At 44.9% G+C, this 22,824-nt stretch overlaps 1 protein-coding gene and 1 pseudogene across 1 annotated transcript in view; one reads left to right on the forward strand and one right to left on the reverse strand.

Annotated features, from left to right (window-relative positions):
- RUFY1 (RUN and FYVE domain containing 1) overlaps positions 1-22,824 on the forward strand; it is a 1,926,102-nt gene that overhangs the window by 1,018,799 nt on the left and 884,479 nt on the right. The window lies entirely within an intron of this gene.
- Positions 12,608-14,000, reverse strand: LOC138581386 (translation initiation factor eIF2B subunit gamma pseudogene; annotated as a pseudogene).

Genomic DNA, 22,824 nt, shown 5'->3' on the forward strand with positions numbered 1-22,824 from the left:
CGTCTAAGGAGAACATTAATGTGGAGCTGAGCTGCGGGTCCTGCAAAGCGGGTGGCCACACGGACAGTACCCTTTCTGTAAAAGGGGCTGGTGACTTTCTGGTGTTGATTCAGTGAGAGGAGACGCTGTGCAGAACAAGGAGGCGACTCACAAGAGGAGGGGTCCAATAACGAATTCAGGAGAAGAGAGGTACACGTTATATCAAGAATAACTTTGGAAGTGGGTGTGGCAGGGGTGAAAATATACTGGATTCAGTGGAAGGAGGAACGCCTTACTGATATAAGAAGCTATTGAAAAGGAGGCCACATTGAAAGCTAAATCGCCATTTTGCCCAAATGAAGCAAGTGGTATTAAGAAAACTTTAGACTAGACGGTTACTTTGTGCCATTATACACAAATGTCTCGGAATAGGCCCAAAGAATCCAAAGAGGGAGTCCCCACTCCCAAACTAACAAAGAAACAAGAAGAAGGAGCACTTCAGAAGCTTTGGCACAAGGAGGTGGACACGACGATGGCCGAAGAACAGACTTCCCAGGAGCAAGAGCCCCAAGGAAGGTGCCCAGTCGGGAAATCAAGGCAGGAGGTTACTAAGGAAGTGCTCCAACAGTGCTTCAAAGAATTCAGCAATCAAATGACAGACTCTGCATCAAGGACTTGGGCGAGAGAGTGGATACCACCAAAAATGCGATTCAAGAACTTGCGGAAGACACACTTAAAATAGATGCTGTAACTGATCAACTTGCATGGTTACTGTAAGGAAAGGATGGTATCAAGAATAGACAAACACAAGTGATCACAGTTCAAGGGTGTTTAGTAAACTGTATAAGTAAGGTGAAAAAATGCCTAATCTAAACCTAAATCTAAGGTGACGGCAAGCTATGATGATCAAATCAAAATAAGGCAGTCCTAGTGGTGTCTTGTCAAAATAAAAGGGACTATACTAAAAAAAATATATATATATTGCCAATCCTTACAACTAAATACCAAAAAGAGTGTGGGATAATAGTCGCAAGAAAGAAAGAAGTGTTCACAAATGGTAAGTCAGGATGTGTTAGCCGGGGGTCTCCCTTCCCCACGTTTTAAGCACGGGACAAGGCGGGACTCCTGAGCACAGCACACGCTCGAGCTTTCCAAGCACGAGACAACAGTTCCAGCGTCAGCTATCAGGCCCGTCAGTGGTTAAGTCTCTTCTACAAAATGTTCTTGCCCCCAAGGACCTAATGGGTTCAAAAAATAACAAACAAAAGAAGTTCTTTTCGAAATGTACGTTGGGTGATGGTTTCACCCCTGGTTCCCCCTCTTCCGGGCGCAGACCCCTCAAATGGTTCTTATCAATAGCAGGATCTTCAGACGTTGTCTCTCCTGCTTCCGAGTATCTGATAGATTCAAACAACAAACAAAAAGTTCTTTCAGATTGCACTTGAGGTGATGATTCTTCGCCCCTGGGTCCCCCTCTTCCGGGCACAGACCCCTCTCGAATATCAGCCTCCCTCCCTTCGGGTTCACTCTGGCTTTCTATTCCATGTCTCGCTGTGTGATGGCTTTCACCCCTGGGTCCCCTTCTGCCGGGCTCAGACCCTTCTCGGCTGTTTGCCGCGTGCCAAGGGGACAATCCACTTCCCCTGGTCTTTCTGGCCTCCCTCGATCAAGCTCAGGCCATTTTCAAACGTTTGCTTCTCTCCGTCATATTCACTCTTGCTTTTGCAAAAGATATTTTCTCCTTCGCGGTCACAAATCTTAATGTCTTTTTAAACAGTTTCCTATGTAGCTCCCTCTGACGGGTTCACTTTTGTCAACACACTGTTTCTTGGGACTTTAGACTTCGACCCTCTTTGTTAGCATCCCTCCTTTGGGTTCACTTCTGCCACTTCACATTTCCTTTTGCTTTCTCTTGATGCAGCATTCACTTCCGTTGCTTTCTCAACAGTTTGGCAGTCAAAGACTTTCGACTGTACAGAGATTTTGCTAGACCCCTGTATGACCACCTTGACCTTTCTTGGCGGCTCTCCTACGACCTCCTGGTATCAGTAGTGTTGGGAAGGAAGTGGTCTTCGCCCACCCCCCTAGGCACGATAGACCCCATTGAGGTAAAGGAGGGAGGATGCCCCTCCTCCACTGTAAGCATGCAAACCAACCTATAATATATAGAAGTAGACGTATATCATCTCCTGTGTCGTTGCATGGAGACTCCATTTTGCATTTGGCCCTGATGCCATTTTTTTACTAGGCCCAAACACCACCACTCTGCGGGGCTGCAGGGCACGCATCTCCGGCCTCTCACACAGAGGGACCATGCCATCAGCACATCAGGCCAGCTCCACACAAGCTTTGTTGCCACTGCAACTCATCTGCTCCCTGTTCTCTCAATGTTGCAAATCTCTAGTATCGTTTTTCACAGAATGCGCTCTGCGAAGAGCGTGGGACAGAAACAGGCCACAGCACAATTGCCCATCCATCTCCACTAAACTGCCTGTGCCCCTTCACCTTCCAGCCTGCTAGGCCAGGGCCCACCAGCCCTGACCGCCCAATTCCTTTCATGATAAACATCTAACCCCCTTGTTTTGACCATTCCAAACACCCACTACATACTTAATCCTGGGTTGCTATATATTCTCTCACTAACAACACACGTCTGTTCGTATCATGAGGCACCAGGACAGTAGCCAGTAGATCAAGCCCCCGAGGAGAGACACTGGTTGCAGGAAGTGCGGTATCAATGAAGCCCTGAATGTGGAGGTCGGCATGTCAATATATTATTCCCACTTTTCAAAGGACCCCCTTGTATGTGACGTTCAGGTATTTGCCATTACTTATGAATTACTATATCCTGTTGTTTAGCTTAGATTAGTTAGAAATGTTGCACCCGCCTGAACTGACCTTCACCACTAAAATGAGCCCGGCTGACCCACTTGCACCAACATCGACTGGGAAGCAACGGCCAGTAGGTGCCTGGCATCCCCTATGGAGCAGGCGCATCCATAGGTTCCCCACCAACCATCACGTCTGCCATGAACTAAAATTGTCATGGAGGATGTGTTTGTCCTTTATAATGTGCCGTCCGTGTACTTTTTGGCAGAGCGAGACCAGGCAGCAGAGTTCTTTGCTGGCATTTTCTATATTTTATAAACGTTGTTATCCTGGCAAAACTATCTCTTGGTCTCAATCCCTGATGGGGTGTGTTATATTATATTATTATTGGGACACTTGTATGAGGACGGCTCCTTCCTTTGGTGACCCCTTAGCGTGATTTCCTTAGCCTCCCGTACCTGCAGAAGATCCAGGCCCTCTCCAGAAAGATTGTGCCCACCTACATCCGAACAGTCCCTCAAAACGCATATGCAGAAGAAAACGGTTCTTGTGGGTCTGGCTTTGCGAATACCCCACTGCTCGTTGGAGCCGGGTGCAGCCCCAGGGAGAGGCTCAGGCATTGTGGATTAACTGCGAACTGAGGCCTTTGGAAGAACATGGGCATGTGAGTATAAATTGCAAGGAAAAACAAACAGCCAGATCTTTTGAGGGATATAAAGCAGTGTGATTGAAGGGAACACACAGTGGTTGAATGTGGAAAATTATTATTGGACACGTAGTTTCATTCAACATGGGATTAACCACAGTCTCTCTTGAGTGAGCACCTACCTGGTGCTGATTCCCTCTGCAGCCGGTCTTCCCTTAACAATTTACAGTTCTTTTAACATTTACACAGTTCGGTTTCTTATCGGTTCTCCCCTCGACTCACCGGCTGTGATGAACTGCTTGGGTTTCCTTGTATCTGGAGTCAAGGACGGTACCACGGTAGCAGTCGCCTCCTTCGGTCCTACTTATCAGCGTAGGCACGCTCAGTGTACCGTTGATATCTGCTGCAACACACTTGAGCTATTGTCCACGGTCTCACGATTCCTTTTGCGGAGGTCTCGCAGGTGTGGGTCGGAAAGGGCAAGGTTGCTTCTCTCCTCTTCAGCCTTTCGATATTCGCCGCCTTTTTCTTCCTCTTGAACTGCCGTGCCTGGATAGCTGTCTCGTGCTGTCTGCCTAGCACGTCTTGTACTCTTGTGCTCCACCTTTCATCCATGTGGGTAAAGGAAAGGGCTGTCAGGTGTGTGTGGTTTTGGTCCATTGCCTGATTTTGCCTGACCCTCGGGTTGGGACATGTCAGGTAAAGGTTTTTAGTCCGTTGTCTTTCGTATCAGGATAGAGTGTTCATGTCGGAAAATAATTCTGCGTGGTAGGATGGGGAAAAGGTGTTATGAAAAGGGGGAATTGCATTCTTCGTCCTAGGAGGATTGTGGGAACAGTAAGGTTTTATCTCAGTCGGGAAATAGCCAGAGGGACTGTAAAGTGAATGACTAGGAGTATTCGGGTGGAGAATAGGAAAACAAGGATTCTGGGAGTTGAGGATTTTGAGGGCAACGGGGTTCCTAGTTGGTTGACCAGAGTTGTAGGGGTGGTAGGATTTTATTAAGGGAGCTTCTTTGGGTGGAAGGGAGGTAGATGTGGACTAACAAAAGAAGATCTCAGGGACTTCGTCCTCTACTTCTTCCGCGGTATAGTACCGCGTCTCACCTGGGGCACTTCCCCGCGCACAACCCCAGGCTCCCCCATCCTGGTGATCTTCTCTTGCTCGTCCGCTCCTAGGGTTGGGGTCTGGGAGTGTCGGCTCTTCCCAGGCCACCTGAATAAGGGCTAACCGAGGTCTGCTTGGGAGAATACCCTCAGGTTTCTCACACTACCCACAATTTAGAGAGCCAGACTGAGGGTCTTGAAAATCTTTCAAGAAGATCTAACATTAGGGTTAAGGGTCTTCCCGAAGGAATTGAGGACCCGGGATTTAAGAGATACTGTGCAGCAGGTTTTTGCAGACCTCTTGGATCTGGGCATTGGGGGAGAAGTGCCCCTAGATCGCATTCACAGAGTGGGCCCTCAGTGAGAGGAACCTGGGGCCAGACCCTGTGGTGTAGTAACGGCTTTACAGAAATGTGGACAAAAGGAGACAATCTTACAAAGAGCTAGAAAAGCAAGTCCCATCAAAGTGAATGGTGTAGAAATACAATTGTATGAAGAGTTGGTGCAATCTACATGAATAACGATGGGACCTGTGGTCAAAACTTTGTTCCGAGCTGAAGTTCGATACCGATGGACATTTCCTTTTTGGATTGGTGTTTTCTTGGGAAGGCCGCCAACATCGCATCACGTTCTGTCAAGATGTTCATAGGATACTGAATATTGAAGAAGAAGAAAGGGGTGATCAACAAGATTTAGGACCCACACTAGAGGTGTCGAAGACTAAACAATAGTAATGGACAAGAGCTGGGGAGATATAATCGAAGAAAAGGGCCTGAGTGGTCCCGGCCTACTGAAGGGCAAACTTACCCAGCCCAGAGGGCATAAAGGCACATTAGGGCTGGATTTCAGAGGGAGGGGGGGACTGGAATTAGCCTGGATATTATTCAAGTCAACACCATGGGGAGGTGGATAATTGAGAAGGTAAAGGGGTAGGTGGGAAATGATCCTGGCACTTGGAATTTGGGGGGGGTAAGGGTTTTAGTAGATTCGCACAAATCATCTCTGGGTGTGTAAGGGAACTCTACCTCCATTGCTTGTTGTATGGTTGGGGGGAGGGGGATAGGTTGAGTTTGACCAGAGAGTTAGGGAAGGTATGGGAGGGGTAAGAGTGGCATTGGGATCAGGGGTGGTGGGAGAGTGGGGACAGCTACCATTGAAGGGATCACTGCGCCATAGCGGTTATGGGGGTAAAAAAGGGTTTTGATTAATGACGCTGAATATTAGGGACCTAATCTCCCCGGTTAAAAGAAGTAAAGTCGGAAAATTCTTGAAACGTGTCAAGCCGGGTATAGTGACCTTGCAGGAGACCCATATGTGTAGGAGTGATAGTCACAAATTAAGGATTACTGGATATCCACATATATTGCAAGCTAACAAGGATAAGACGTGAGGGGTTCTCATAACCATCAAAGGTCTGGTTGTATTACAGATAATAGCGATGGATGTGGATAATGAGGGTAGATACAGCTTTGCCCGTATTCAATGGGGGATGATACAGTATACTATAGCTATCCTATATGCACCAAATACGGGTCAGGATACGTTTTCGCGGGGGCTCTGATTAAACTTGAAAAATTTGCGGCCGGACAAATAATGTTAACAGGGATTTTAAATGGCGTGGGATCATTTGGTAGATAGGAGTTTAGGTGGACATTAATCTCAGAGGGACCCCACACAAAGTTTGAAATCATGCATGTCTCAATTGGCTATGGTGAAATTCTGGAAAGAGTCTCGGAGGGGAATGAAAGGATACACATTTTACTCCCATATTCATCGGTCTTTTTCTAGGATTGATTATATTTGGGTGTCAGCTACTTTGTTGGGCCAGGTACAGCAAATGGACCTATTAATTTATCAGACCACGCACCCATAATAATAGATATACATCAAGAAATGGAAGGGTCAGGGTTGTGGCGCTGGACATTTCTGGATTATTTATTGAGGGACCCGGTCATGTGTGAGAAGATACTGAGTAAAATTGGGGAATATTTTTAAATGAATAGGACCCTGGTAATACAGGAAAGAACCATGGGGGATGCGTTTAATGCGACCATGAGGGGTCAGTTAAATTGCAAAGAAAGCCCTAAGAGAAAAACAACTGGCTTTATTACAAAAGATCTGGAATTACGACTGAAGGGGGTTATGGGCAAAATGGAAACTAACAGGGGAGTAATTTAGGCTTCTCAAGGAACAATTGGATATGTTGCAGACTAGGCATGCTGGAAGTCTTTACTACATTTAAGACAACTGTATTATATCAAGGCTAATAAGGCAGACCATATGTTGGCACGTCAAGTGAGGATGAAGGAGGAAGTAAGGGCCATCCTTAATATCAACACTGCTTGGGGCACAGTTAGCTGCTCATCGGAAGAAATATTACAGGTATTCACAGAATATTATTCTGCGATATTTAATACTGACTCCCCGGATGGAGAAGCTCAGCTTGACTATTTGAAGCAGTGCCAATTTAATAAAATCGACATAGGTGAAAGAGAAGAACTAGAAGGGGAGATTACTCCTGAGGAAGTAAGGGCTGCTACATTGCCTTTACCAGTTAGTAAGGCTCTTGGACCAGATGGATTTCCAGCACTGTTTTAGAAAACGTATAAAGACATATTAATTCCGGTAATGACCTATCTCTTTAACTCCTTCATTGGAGCCGGATGTATTACACAGACCATTGAGGAGGCAAATGTAGTGTTATTTCCTAAACCAGACAAAGATAGAACTCAATGTGGGTCGTACAGACCCATAGATCGCATCAGTATTGATGCAAAAATATATACTAAAATATTAGCAACAAGATTGGAAAAATGTATACCGAAACTTATCCATCCGGATCAGTCTGGCTTTGTAATGGGAAGGCAAACATTTGATAATATAAGACGGGTGAGTCATCTGATTGAGACGGCAAATAAATCGGGCCTTTCCACGGGGGTGATAACTTTAGATGCTGAAAAAGCATTTGACCGGGAGTGCTCTTTTTTGTTTCATACTATGGAAGCTATGGGGATTGGTCTGAGATTTTTGCGATTGGCCATGGCAAAATATTGGTCGCCGATTTTATGGCTCGCAATAAATGGTTATCTTTCACAGGAAATCAGGTTATACAGGGGAACTAAATAGGGATGGCCATTATCCCCGGTGCTGTACGCGATTCATCTGGAACCATTTTTATCCAGTATTTAGGAAGAGAAGTGCATCAAGGGTATACAGTTTGGTGGCAAGGAACATAAAGTGATGGCATTCGCCGACGATTTACTCTTGACAGTGAAAGACTTAGTAGACTCAATACCAGCACTAACAAAAGAGTTGACAAAATGTTATTTGGTGAAGTGGCAGGCCTGAAAATGTAGATCCATAAATCAGAAATTATTATGTTACAAGGGGGAATGGTACCAAAGGAACAGGGGGTCTATGTTATTTGGCAGTACAGATAAATAATTCCTTGGAATCCATGTATCAAGCAAATTATCTCCTGTTACTAGATTCAATCAACAAGTGGCTTAAGATTCGCAATTTGTTGACTATCTCCTGGACGGGTAAGATTCATGCAATTAAAAATGGTGGTCTTTCCAAGGGTATTGTATAAAGTTCAGACTTTGCCAATATCGTTCCCTCAGAAATGTTTTAAGACTCTCAATAAAATGGTGGGTACCTTTATATGGAAAAGAAAGAAATCAAGGGTGGTGTGGTGTGGAGTGTATCAATGGCGCCCACACTCAGAGGAGGGATGGGGACTCCACATTTCATAACTTACTATCAAGCGGCTCAGCTGCAGATCATCCAGCAATGGTTTGGTGGGAACCAAGAGAAAATCTGGTTGCAGATGGTGGGTAGGCCCCTTCAGGAAGTCTTAAGGTGTCACAAGCATGACCGGCCCACTAATATGTATAGAAGTAAAATCACAGCCTTAATAGTAAAAATGTGGGATTCGGTGGTACGGCGGACGGGTATCCCCACATTTCCCTCCACGTTTACGCCCCTATCTCGCAATCCCCGGTTCACACCGGGATTGGAGCAGGGAGCTTTTATGCGATGGGAAGACGCAGGTTGTCTAAAGATGAGTGATATGGTGGAAGGTCAAGAGATCATGACATTCCAACAATGTAAATAGTTATTCTCTCTCTCTGTGAAGATAAACTGGCTATTGGCCACGGAAATTAAACACTTGGCAATATATAACCTATGAGGGCACTTCAGATCTGTGAAATGTGGGTTAAAGTGATGGTACAATGGCATCTGACACCTGAGAAATTGCATATATTCTATCCAGACGCCTCAGGGGAATGTTGGTGGGATGCAAAGTTATTGAAACATGGGGTCATGTATGGTGGGAATGCCCGATTCTGAAGCCACGTTTGGAAGGGAGTTAATGCGGCAGTGAAAGCTATGTTTGGGGCCCGGATACGTAGAGATTCTGGAGAAGCAATTTTGGGTTTGGGTGATGTTCTGGACCTTTTGCCTTCAAAGTTCCAAAGAAAGGTCCTTCAAAATCCCAAAGAAAGCTATACATGATTTTAAGTGTTGCAGCTTTGTCACTTATTGCTCAAAAATGTAAACAGTCATCGCCCCTTACTGAAAACGAATAGACAATGAAGATTTGGCATTATGTCTCATTGGATTGGGTTACATATGTAGTTCAAGGCGTCCAGGGGAAGTGTAAGGAGGACTGGGATTTGGTATTGGATTTCCTCCACACAGACTTTCGAGTGAACTGGTGCCCACAAAGAATCTGCTCATTAGATTTGTTTTAAGGACTGAATATGGTGCGCAGAGGAGCGATGGTTGGAAGTTGAACAATGTATGGCAGCTGTCTGGGGGAAGAGGTGGGAGGTGGGGATGGGCGGAAGGGACGGGGGTGGGGTTGTTCATTTTTATGAATGGAAATGCCAATAAAAATAGGTTTTAAAGAATGTAGATGAAAATAAATTAGATGTTATGGGCTGTGCAGTGATTTTTTTCAATGTATTCATGTAGATCCAAATTTAAAAGTTGCAGATGTAGCACCATTGTCATTACTTTCCAGAATTTCATATAATATTAATTTAAAACAAAATCTATGAGTTTAAGATCAAGGATGTCTGGCGACCCTCTATAAATCGTACCCACACATTTTCTGCAGGCAATTCAGGCTAGATATGTGTGACGTTTGAGAAATAGGGCCTCATTACAAGTCTGGCGGTAACCTGCCCGTTTTACCGGCTCGGTTACCGCCGGACTCGTATTACCATTCCGCCTCCGTGATTCCCAGAATTACCAGGGCATTACGACCCCGGTGTCCCGGGAATTCCAGAGGCGGAATTCGGTAAATCCCCATTCCCATTGAGTCCTATAGGACTCAATGGGGACCATGGAAAAACCGGCACCATCTTGTGATCAGATGGCGGGAATTACACCTGCGCCTGCAGGACTCGAGATCACCCGGTATGGAAACAACTGTGGCGGCGGGTTTACTGCCACCGTTGTTTCCATACCGGGTGACTCGTAATGAGGCCCATAGCCAGTGTGTAACTCCCATGTTTCCTTACATTCTGTGACCAAATGTTTTAAGAGACTCCCTTAAATTTGTATTTTTACAGACGCACATGGCCTTTGAGATTTGTGTTCTCGGGCCCACGACTTTGCGGGTTGGGGCGAGATTGAATTTGAATCTCATGTATTAATAAAAAAAGTACAACAGGGGATTTGTTATAACACTATCCAAATATTCATTCAGCTCAAACGGGATTTTATTGTTTGCATCTCCAAAATGATTCAGTTACGCTATTCCCCCGTTTGCTAAATAGTTTGTAAATCATTGAAAAGGGACTTTTTTTTTTACTATAAAAAAAGTGGATATTTATTTGTATTACATTTTTTATATAGCGCTAACACCAAAACAAACACAAGAGAACCGCAGTAGATGATGAAAGACAGCTGAGGGTGAGCATTTCGGTAAAGGGGTGCGTTTTCAATTTCCAATGTCACTATGCCCCTCAAGTCCGGTGGTAAAGTGTTCCATAACATAGGAGCAGCGGCGAAAAAAGCTCCCTTTCTCACAAGGGCCAGCATAGTTCTTGGGACCCAGAGTCCTTCCTCACAAGGGCCCGCCTAGTTCTTGGGACCCAGAGTCCTTCCTCACAAGGGTCAGCATAGTTCTTGGGACCCAGAGTCCTTCGTCACAAGGGCCAGCATAGTTCTTGGGACACAGAGTCCTTCCTCACAAGGGCCAGCATAGTTCGTGGGACCCAGAGTCCTTCCTCACAAGGACCAGCATAGTTCTTGGGACCCGGAGTCCTTCATCACAAGGGCCAGCATAGTTCTTGGGACCCAGAGTCCTTCCTCACAAGGGCCAGCATTGTTCTTGGGACCCAGAGTACTTCCTCACATGGACCAGCATAGTTCTTGGGACCCAGAGTCCTTCCTCACAAGGACCAGCATAGTTCTTGGGACCCAGAGTCCTTCGTAGATCAGAATCATTGGATCTTAATGTGCTCTGAATGGGAAGCTTGACCAAGTCCTCTGTTAAGTAGCAGGGCTGGTGCCAAAGAGACACCTGTGTGTAATAGACAGGGTCCGATTTGAAATCCTGGTAGCTCTTTCCTGGCCTGTAACATATGCTCCCATCTGCTCAATCCCTCCACACGGTTCTAGGTTGTTGCTAGTTATTTTTCCGATTAGTTTTTGCTGAGATATTTTTTCTTGAAAAAACACGTAATTTTCTTTGCAGCCAATTATAATAACGTGTTGGAATTCCGGCCCTAGCTTACGTAGGCTGCCTGCTGTTCCTGCGTTCATGAGTTCAGTCTTGTCATTGTTCAGAGCTAGTCCATTCTGGAGCATCCACAATTGAATCAGGGTATACACACTATTAACATCCTCCCTATCCTGATCATACATGCGGGACAGGGAGATCAGACACAGTGTGTCATCTGCATAGTTAGTCAAATGAACACCCTTGCCCTTTGAAAGCTGGAACAGAGGCAGGGTGAAGACATTATATAAGGAAGGGGAGAGGCATGATCCCTGCGGGACCGCAAACTGAACTATGACTGGGTCCGCTGTTGCTTTCCGACTACAAATCCTAGCCCGCCGATTTTCCAAACAGGATTTAACCCAGTCTACTGCCGAGTTGGAAACGGCAGCGACGTGTTGATGTCTCTTGGTCAAAATAGAGTGGTCCACTAAGTTGAATGCTGCAGAGAGGTCTAGAAGCATCAATACCACCAGCTGCCCGCTATCCATATGTATCATAAGATATTAGACTTCAAGTCCAATCTGTGATGGCAGTTTGCCAGATGGCTAATCTGGGGTCCCTGGCAGCATCTTTGCAAGGTACCAGCGTGGAATAGTGGCAGGCTAAGTGGAGCAAGTACACAATTCTTATTTTCTTAATGTTTTTTGTATAGAGCTAAAACACCATTGCTTGATGACTGCTGAATTGCTATCTATAGGAGAGAAAGGATTGGGATCAGTGGATGGGAGGGTGGGAGAGAAAGATTTGAATCTATGTGATGCACAGGACAAGTGTAAGGGCGTGTCTGAACTTGAGCCGGTAAGGCTCGGGGCGCAGTGGCACTGGTAATGAGTTCTAAAGGGAAGAGCTATGGTGGGGAAGAGGTCTACCTCTACAATCTGCTAGTCCTGGAAGGCAGGAGCCTAGTGAACTTGAGCCAGCTCCTTCAAGTCAATGCATTGCTTCTCCAGCAGACAGTTTTCCTGGAGCCAAGGTATTGCTATCTGCATGATGTCACTGCTTGTCGGCTACTGGCTATATATATGCCCTCATTGCAGTCAGGTAGCCAACTCCTCCTGTGAATAAACGTCTCGGGAAACCCAGGGGCGGTCCTGTGCATGGCACTCAATAAGAAGAACGGAATGCTGCTTTGTGCAACGGTGAACTTGACAAAGTGGCAGACATTGTAAACACTTCTCTTTTATTGATAGATTAAAACAGGCAATTCTGTGAACGTGTCCCTTCTGGTCTTCTGTCCGTGATCCCCAAGCTCCAGTTGTAGAGGTTTCTAGAAATAATAATTTAATTTGTTTGAAAAAAATCTGTCCATTAAATTTCCATCAGCTGTTCGCTGCCCACGATGATCTCATTGACACGTTTAGATTTTCCATCTATGTGTATTCCACTTCCTATCAAGCAGTTCTGGATATCCACGCCTTTCTCGATCAATGCACTGTTGCATACGACACTTCCTTGCAGGCTGCACCCTTCTTTGATGGTTACAGAGTTCATGATGATGCAGTTGGTGATCTTCGTCTTTTCTTTGATACCACAGGATGCACCCACCACAGATCGCTTAATGGACATCTTCTCACCGACTTGCGTGGACTGGCCAATGATGCTATCTGATCCAATCATGAACCTATCAACAATCTGGACTGAAGGGTGAATGAGTGGCTCTTCAGGACAAAGGTTGCTCAGAAATTTAGGAACCTGTCTGTTGGCTTCGATATACAATCCTAGGTTGTTGACCCGGAAGCACAGCCCCTCCTTCATGATGTGGACATAGCAGCGCAGCTTCCCACCATGATAGGCCTCCTGCATGTCCCCTCCATAGTCATTCCAGCACGACTTCTCCTGAGCATCCGCCAGCAGTTGGTCCACCTCAATGAAGCTACATATATCCAGAGGCTTCTGGTCCTTTTTCTTGGCATCCTGCTCTTTGTTGTAGTTTTAGTTTTGTTGCAATAAAGCAACAGACGAGAACTGCTTCCGAACTAAGTATGGAATCAACTCTCTGCGGATGGATGTGAAAGACCCAGTTTCCACGAGGAAGTCCACCACGTATTTCTTGAGGCAATAGAGATGGGCATCAACCAGATTGGTGCGGATGTGGATCCTTGGGTGCTTTTGTAAGATAGATTTCTTCATCACAAGCTCTTCTTCCATGTCTGCCTCATTGGACATATAGAGAAGCCGCTTTCCAGAATTGTCCACTCCAATAAAGTCCCGTTCTTCCACTGGTTTCCGCTTTCCTTTTTGGCCTGGCACCGGCTCAGTGGTTTCGTGTCCTTTCTGCATCAGCATGGCAAGTGTGGCATTGTGTGCTCAGAAGAGGTCTACCACCTCGTGCAACGCGACATCAGTGATCAAGTCACAGCTGAGCACCAACACATCACTCTTGATTTTCTCGTGAATGTGCCCCAAAGAGTCAGCCGTCCCCATATCAGCAGCGGTGTCATCAGCGATGCACACAATGTCCAGCTTCATCTTTGTGTCAGGGTTCCACATTTTCTGCACCTCTTTCGTAGTGACCACAATGACCTCTTCAAATCCAACACACTCCAATATGTTGATGGGATACCAGATCAGTGGCTTGCTGCCCACCTGAAGAAGTGCTTTGGGGATGCTTGAGGTGAGGTCCATCATCCGAGAACCCCCTCCAACAGCGATAACCACTGCCTGCGAATCCATTGTTCAGACCAGATGCTGCACGGAAACAGAAAAGCGAAAAGGGACTTTTTAACTAAATCACCAATTTTGGATTTGAAATAAAGCCGTTTCTAAAATCCAAATCGCTTCTATGGATACGAGCCCGAATTCAAATCTGATGGCACTATTTGTTACTGACATCGGAAAGGCCTTGTGCCGTCTTCCACATTATGCCCTCACACATCTTCATGAAAGGCTGCATGTTTTAAATTTCAAATTCCATGCCATACATCAGAGTTGGGACTATTTTCATGTTCTAGTATTTGATTAATGGTGAATTTACATAATTTAAAATAAATGTGCTTTAATTGACCATATAGCGCTTTCATTTTCTACCTATACCTTATTTCTTTCTAGAATATGCGCTATTGAAGGAGAAGTCGAGATATGTTATTTCATCCACTGTCCATTTTCTCTTTTCCAATTCCCCAACAAAACTTTCTGGACCCCTTTTTCTTTGAGAATATCAGAATCTTCGATTTCGTAACATTTTATTACAAGATAATTTTTTCCGGCATGGTCCGAAAAAGACGTTAATTTTCTCTGCGGACTTATTGGGGTCTGGTCAAAGAAAATCAAGTTATAGGCATAAGCGACCCACTTCAAGCGCAAGTGTGCCATTTTTATGGGAAATCGATTCATGTTGGATCAAAGGTCCTGTAGATCTGCGACGTATATATTGACAAGTAGGGGGTGCTAAAAGGCACACCTGCCTGAGGCCTGTATTCGTTTATTTATTTTGCTTCCTCTAATAAGTTAACCTCTGCTGACAACCTTAATGCTATTTTAGTGTCTGTGTCTAGACATATTATCAACATCAGTAACCCTTCAGGGATTCATAACTTGGATAATTTCCACCATAAAAGATTTATATTGACACTGCCAAAAGCATTTGATTGGTCAATGCTGGCCATTTACACCACTCACCCATTTATCTCATGGTATGAAGTCTTAGCAATTGCAGCACCAAACCATTTAAGGACGTGCCAGCTTTCTCCTAAGACCTACTTGGAATTTGGAAATAATGTAATGTTCCTACTCCCTAACTTCAAGTTCTTTGCGTAATAGTGACGCAACGATTTTACTTGATCAGTCAAGGGAGAGGTATTGGTCTGTAATCATTTGGTTTAGACCTATTGCTCTTTTTAGAAATTGGTACCCTTAAGTCTGTATGCTAGGATTAGGAGATTTCTTGGGTTTCCAAGATATTGTCAAATAGAATCTTTAACGCTAATGCTCATCCTTCAGAATTACATTTAATGGCAATAGGAGCTATTTCGTCTGGCACAGAAGTTCGAAATATTTTCAGTCTTGCTAGGATAGTTATAATGTAATCTTCCTCTATATTACTGTGCCATCTGTCTAAGTCTTTCCAGATGACTAGCTGTTCACTTTATACATTGGAATTATTCTGGTGGATTTGTTTAAAGTGATGCACCCAGGTTTAACCTTCTATGATAGACACTAAGCGCTTATCAGTGCTATTTATTGGAGACAAATTCAGAAGTTCACATCTAATTTATCTAAAATTGCCTGATTATCCTTTAGATTCATTAACCATTTATAATGTTAACCCAGTTTTTAAAGGTTTGGAGAATTTTCTTTTTCTCATCCTAAGTGTCCACGTTGCCAGGTAACAGGCAAGCTATCTGCTTTAATTTAGCTTTTTTTTCCCTTTCTTTTTATCAAGTACCCTAAAATCAAAAACGTGTTTTTTTATGGCCTGTTGCTAAGAAGGTGCATTTTCAAGGTATTTTAGTTAAAACCTACACTCGTTCTATTAACCAATCTGACACTGAATTGAGGCCTTTAAGTTGTTTATTTATTTGTAATGCGCGCCAGGCCCGGGGGTATCAGGTCACAGAAAGCAGGATGGTACATGAATACTTTAAACTTGATGTTCCATAAGTTGCAGGAAAGAAGGGGTGTACAACAGTTCCCCAGTCAAGCACTCATTATATTTGTCCCCACATCTAAGTCAATTCCTAAATGATTCAGAAACGTTTATCGAATCAAGTGCCATTTGACACCATCCAAATGGTTACATGCAACAAGATGATTTGTGCCTATCCTAAATTGACTGTCTGGGGCTTCGGCCTTTAGGGAGGTGACTATGTATGCTTAATTCCTAACACAAGTAAAGATTGGGATTACAGGAGGAAATAAATGCATCATCGAATCTGAGACAAAGATGTAATCTATCTGTGATACAGATTTTCCATTCCTCCGAGATGCCCTTTTAATTCTATCTCTGCTGTCATTCATACTTAATTTGCATAAGCTCCAGTCAGCCACAAATTTGTTCCATTCTCTGTCTCTGCCCTCCCTTGAGTCATTTAACGCTTTTGTCTTAATATTTTTTATAAAGGACTTTCTTAGTCCATTCGTCATTGCAGGAGCAATTTATGTTGTCAGCAATTACAATGTTAGGTTCCGTTCCGTTCATTAGCAAACTGTCCATGACATCGGTCATTTGATTTCATAGCTTTCCTTTGCACTCTGAATTTCTCTATACTCCCCAGTCTGGGGGCTTTCCTCTTTCTCTTCTCCACATTCAAGGGCTTCTTCGCGGTCTCCCCCCTATGGGGGCTTGTCTCGCCATCATTCCACAATCTGGTGCTTCTTCGGTCTCTCTACGTTCCGTAGTTAGTCTTTGTCTCACTCTATCTCCCTACTCTAAGGCTTCTTGGGTCTCTCTGCTCCTTGGTCTCTCTCTGCTCATCCCACCTGGCGCTTCTCTGTGTTCCCCCCACCATGGATTCCCATTCTCTTCCACTTCTGCCAGCCAGGAACATCTGGCTACTGGTAAGGTCGGCACTGCTGCCTTCCCATAGCGTAGACTGCCAGCTGCAACACCATGTCTGGCGTAGTCTCTCGGTGTGGCCACACCTCCAGCAGGGCTTCCAACTCCCTTGAGGTCCGCGTGCTTGCCTTTTCACCACTCCTGATTGGCTCTTTACTTGATGCTCCTCCAGTGGGCTTCTCCACTGTTTCAAGGGAGGACTGAGTATAGTAGGGATCAGAAACCAAACCAACCCTTACATAAAGTGATTTAGGATCATTCTACATCTCCGCTCTCACATAGCCAATTAAAGTCTCGGAGGTTGGGGCAAGGGATGGTGACTTGTGTCTCTCTCTGGGTTTCTCCTGTCCCCCAGGTGGGAGGGGGTCGCCTCCAGAGGTATACCGCTTTCTCTGTCCCACGGGGGTGTTCAGCATAGCCGGCTCACCTCCCTAGTCTCAATGGGGGTGGCTCCTGCTTGTGGATATGTGACAAACTCCTTGGATTCATCAACGGGGATACCCACCGGATCTTCCGTACACTGCCAGTTATCACTCCCAAGTGACATATGGAATGATCATGTGAGCCCTCACACCAACATCCCATGCTTTCCCATCCACATGACATCACAGAACTTCCATGTACAGTAACAGAATTCATGCAGATGTAGACAACACCTCTGTCTCTGTGCAAACTCGAAAGTCCTCGAGCAGTACTAGGGTTAAGCAGGAGGAACGCACACACAAGAGACCAATATAATCCCAACAACTCAACCCCACTCATGCCCACACAAAATTCCACAGCCACTATCCTCAAGTAGCAAAATCCATTGCCAAAATGATCTAGTAGCATAAAAAACACACCACTCTCTTCATAAAAAAGTTCCAAAGGCCATAGCAGGAGATCAAAAATGGGCAAAGACCATTTAGGGGAAACTCTCAAGAAAGAAAGGACACATAATGTTACATCACTCGACCACATGTAGACTTATAATGCACATATAAAACACACACACCCTCTCCACACCACTCTATGACGTACTGAACCGGACTCCAAGCATCTGAGGAAAGAATCAGAGATCATGATATAGATGGGATCAACCAGCAGCATACAGTCTCCATTAAATATGGCGAGTGAAATCTCAAACCAAAGCGTACACTTGAGGTGTACAAAAGAAGCTCTACGAACAAGGAGGCCAAAATACTAATTGGACTGATGTGTAACACACATACAGGTCATAATACGCCTCATCAGAATTATTGTAGCTAGTACTCAACACACATTCACCATACAGAAATCCAAAATTCTCAGTTTAAATATCTCCAAGGAACGGATCCCAAACTAAACTATAATATGTAATGGCACTGCTTCATACAGCACAAATGCCAACAATTACTCCATGCACACACATTAGTCATGCATCAAGAGGTGAAACACGCCTCATCTACTTGTTGCAAAATGCCACAGACCAATCCAAGTCCATGCAGAGACATGTACATGCAACCTTAGGTGAAACATGACCCATCTACACGCTGTAATAGACCTTGCCCCAACTGTGATCTGAGGCACCCATCGCAAATCATCACAGATGGCAAGCCACGTGCCATAAACTCTACGTATGATGCCATCACACCCACCTCCAGAATATGCTGCTATTCCAAAATACAACCAATTTGTGCATCTATAACCTATCCTAATAGAATGCAGCACCTCCAACTCATGACATTTAATGCACTCCGAGTACCCACCCAGCTATCGTAGGACACCATGTACAATGACCTGTACATGCTACATAACACTAGACATATTACATTTTTCATCAATTCTTGTTTTAGTAAAGCTTAAGATCACAAAGTTGCATTTTCTCAAATTCCCTTCACCATATCACTACATATCCTTTACTCTCAGAACTCCCCTGTTCCAACTATAGGCAACAGTGCTAAGCGGTAGCAGATAGAACCAACATTTGGTCAGAAGCTTGTGCAAATTTTATTTTCACCTAATATAGATAAAGTTCTTGGCCTTCTATGGTCCGCATCGGATATAACCCTTGTCGCATTGTTTTTTTAAATTCGCATTATTTTCTTTCTGCTCTACAAATATAAAAGCAAGACTTGAGAATGTTTATGTATCTTCCAGAGCTATTTTAGTAAGCTAATGCTTTAATTTAACATACCTTAATCAATATGGCCATAAATTTCACTTTTCATCAAATCCCAGAACAAGCCGGTTGTGATTTGCGTGTGGGGATTAGCCCATACGCAACACCACTGGAGAAGAGGGTTTAGCCTCATGTAGTCCACCATACAAGGAATGTACAGAAAAAGTATGTGTTGACTGAGGAACCTTCAAAGATTTCCACAAAAAATAATGTTCTCACCTGTCAAAGGTCCGCAAATCGGCATAATCCCAAATTCCAGCATCATATGTTGCCATATGCTGCCTTCTCTGCTGTTTTGGCATGATAGAAGATATTGAAGCAAAAAAGGTTATAACACCCGTGTCACAAATGCTTGAATCCTATAACTTGATTTTGGTTTTATTTATGTATTATTAACAGGGTACGATGTCCTTTCATCGCTGTTTTTTTTTCCGCAGCATTTTTTGCTGCAGATTTTTTACTGAAAAAAAAAACATCGGAAAATATGGGGGGTGGGTAGAGGGATATAAGGTGTCTGGGTGTTTTGGGTGTTAGATTCTAAATAGGTGGGATGGGGAGTTCGGGGGGGTCACTCCCTGCCCCTCAAAAAAATGCTGCGAAATCAAAACAGGCGACCAGATGGCCCGGAAAGGCTTTTAGTACAAACAGTAAAATTATTAAAACATTATTTATGTATTTTATTTATTTATGTTTTCATTTCTAAAGCGCTACACTAAGCCCATAGGCATCAAGGCACTGTTGCAAAGCCAGATACACATACAGATAAATTGAGCATTAACGGTTCAGAGCATAGTCTAAGCATACTGATGAGCAGTTATGCAAATAGCCAAGTTTTTAGAAATCTCCTAAAAACGCTGTAAGAGTTTTCAGGTCTCAAGGCTGGGGGGAGTGAGTTCCACTGCTTTTCAGCAAAGGTAGGAAAGCTTGCGCCGCCAGATTTGTATCATTTGTATTTTGGTTGCATCAGTTTGTTAGTGTATGCTGCTCTGCAGGGTTTGTTGGATTGGTCTCTGATACTTTTCTGGGTCCAGTGTGTCCCAGTTGGACAAACACCTATGTGTGATGGCGAATGTCTTGAAGATAATTCGTTCTCTGATCGGGAGCCAGTGAACATTTTTCCTGGCAGCCGAGATGTGCTCCCGTCTTGGGCTATTGAAAGCTGCTCGGATAACGTTATTCTGGGTCACCTGTAGCTTTTCAATCTTACGCAGGAAGTGCTGGTAAATAGGACATTACAATAGTCGAGCCTTGATCCTATGATTGCACAGCAATTGTAAGGCAACTGTCCTTGGAGAGGAAGGATCTGGTGGCGTTGATCAATTTAGTAGTATGTGCTGAGGAGGAGGCAATTGCATTCATCCTGGCGCGTGAGTAAGAGGGTAGCGTCTAAGTAGACGCTGAGTGTTTTCACTGATGATGAGACAGGTATTTGGATGACGTCAATGTTGAAGGAAGTGTATTGGACATTAGGATTCTTGATTACAGCTGGCGGCCCCACCAGGAGTAGCTCTGCCTTTGCGTCATTCAGACCGAGACGATGGGTGGCCATCCAGGCCTGGATTGTAGCATAGACATTGTTTAGTGAGCAAGTGTCTTCCAGGTAGTTGCCGGACATGGGGAGGAGGATGTGTGTGTCATCTGCGTAGTTGGTGTAGGATATGCCAATGGAGTCAAGTAGATCAAAGAGAGGTCTGGTGAATTTGTTGTAAAGGGTGGGGGACACAAGATTATTGAGGATCTCCGCGGTGGATAGTGGTAGGCGGGGTGCATTTGTTCTCCACAAAGACTCTCATGGATCTGCCCTCAAGGAAGGATGCAACCCATGTGGTGGCTTCAGGCGAGAAGTGTGCTGCTACAGTGAGGTGTTGGCAGAGGATCTGATGATCGACCAGGTCGAAGGCAGCTGAGAGGTCAAGGAGGAGGTCAGGTTTCCCCTTGTCTCTGATCTCGTCAAACTGGTTCTTAAGGTCAGGCAGGGCAGATTCCATGCCATGGCCAAGGGCCGTAAATCAGAATGACGTACGCCCAGGATGTGGTGGGCCTCTAGGAATTGTTGAATTTGGATGTATGCTGCTCTGTCCAGTATTTTTAATAGGAAAGGGACTGTGGTTATGGGTCGATTAGTTGTTGGGGACTACATGGTCGAGTGAAGGTTTTTTGATCAGCGGGAAAACTGATGTTTTCTTGAGCTTAGAAGGAACTTGGCCGAGGAGAAGGGGGCATTAATGAATTTCGTGATGAACGGTATTAGTTCTTCTGAGCACTCTTTGATGATGGATGCAGGGCAGATGTCGCCTTTACACCTGGAGGGTTTCAGGCTATTTAGAATGGAGGCAACTTCCATTTCACAGACAGTGCCGAAGTGAAACATAGGGTGTTGGTTGGCAGTGTCCGGTGCAGTCACCGGAAGGTGGGTGTACAAAGGTACCGGAGGTGCTTTGAGCAGGGATAGCTTGTGTAGGATTTTTTTGCGCAGGGTGTCTAATTTTGGCCAGCATTGCTTTTTGCGTGTTGAAGCACCAGGCCTCTTCTTTGGAGATGATCGTAGGGGGACTGGGGCTTCTAATTCTCTCAGGATTGTACAAAATCTTTCTTGCATTGGATTTGGCATTGGTGATTCGCACGTTGTTGGACGTAGATTTTGCCACCATGATCGCATGTCTATAGCGTTTCGCAGCCATAGTGAATTGCAATTTCATGGTGTCTGTGGGTGTTTTTTTCCACTTGGCTTCAGCCACACGTTATGTTTGTCAAAGCTCACTGAGTTCAGGGCTGAACCAGTAATTAGCGTTTTTAGCTATTTTGGATTTTCTGGGCGCTAGTGGGACGACAGTGTCCACCATTGTAGTGAGGGTTCTAGAGTAAATGTCAGCGAGTATGCTGGGATCGTTGGAGTGCAGGTGTTGTAGCTGGAGTGACTGTAGAAGTGCAGCAATACAATCCTTTTTAAGTTTACGTGAGCTGCGTGCCCAGGCCTGTGGCAGGACAGGCATGAGTGGTGTGTTTAAGGGGCAAAATGGTGAAGGACACAATGTGGTGAACAGACCAGGAGCATGGGGAGTTGGCATGGATGGCTACCTGGCAGTTGAGGTCTGCTATCCAGTCTCGTGTGCGACCCTTGATATGTGTGGAGTTAAAGACACAGTGTAGGAAGCTAAGGGCACTGAGTGAGTTGGCAGGGTGGACGCATTCAGGTCAGAAGGGTCATTGAAGCCAAGGTTCAGGTTCCCAAGAAGAATTGATCTGTATTTGGGCTTAATGTTGTTGCCCAGTGTGTGCAGGAGATCCTCTTCAAATGTCAGGGTTGGGCAGGGAGGTCGATGGACAATGAAGATGGCAATGTTGTCTGTATGTGAAAGGGATATTATGGCTGATAGTAGGTCACAATTCCCTGTTATAAATACTGTAGCTTGCCTGATGGGGATTATTTGGCAATCAATGCTACCCCACCTCCACTTGTAGTGGGTCTGTCAGTTCTGTAGATGACATAGCCACAGGGGATGGCCAGGGATAAGGCTGGAACAGAGGCTGCGTGCAGCCACATTTCTGAGATGGCGAGGATGTCTAGGTTCTGTGTAGTGATGAGGTCATTTATGTCGAGGGCATGCTCGGGGATGGATCTGGCATTGATCAAGGCTCCTCTTAAAGGTGTTGTATGTGAGTCCTGCTTTTTAGGTAGGTGTGGTGGTGTAGTCGAGCTAGGGTTCTGGGGAGCCAGTGCAGTGGCATCCTGGCGGGTAGTTGAGCTAGCAGCGGGGTCTTTTAGGCTGTTCAATGGTCGAAGTCTGGAGAGGATTTTGAGGCTTGGAAGTCCAAGCGCTGTGGCTAACTAGTTGGGTAATAAGTGTAGTAGTGGATATCAGATGCTGGTTTCTAGATTTCTGGCGCATG

Source organism: Ambystoma mexicanum, chromosome 3p (genome assembly GCF_040938575.1).
Source record: "Ambystoma mexicanum isolate Mex_15411 chromosome 3p, UKY_AmexF1_1, whole genome shotgun sequence".
Lineage (NCBI taxonomy): Eukaryota > Metazoa > Chordata > Amphibia > Caudata > Ambystomatidae > Ambystoma > Ambystoma mexicanum.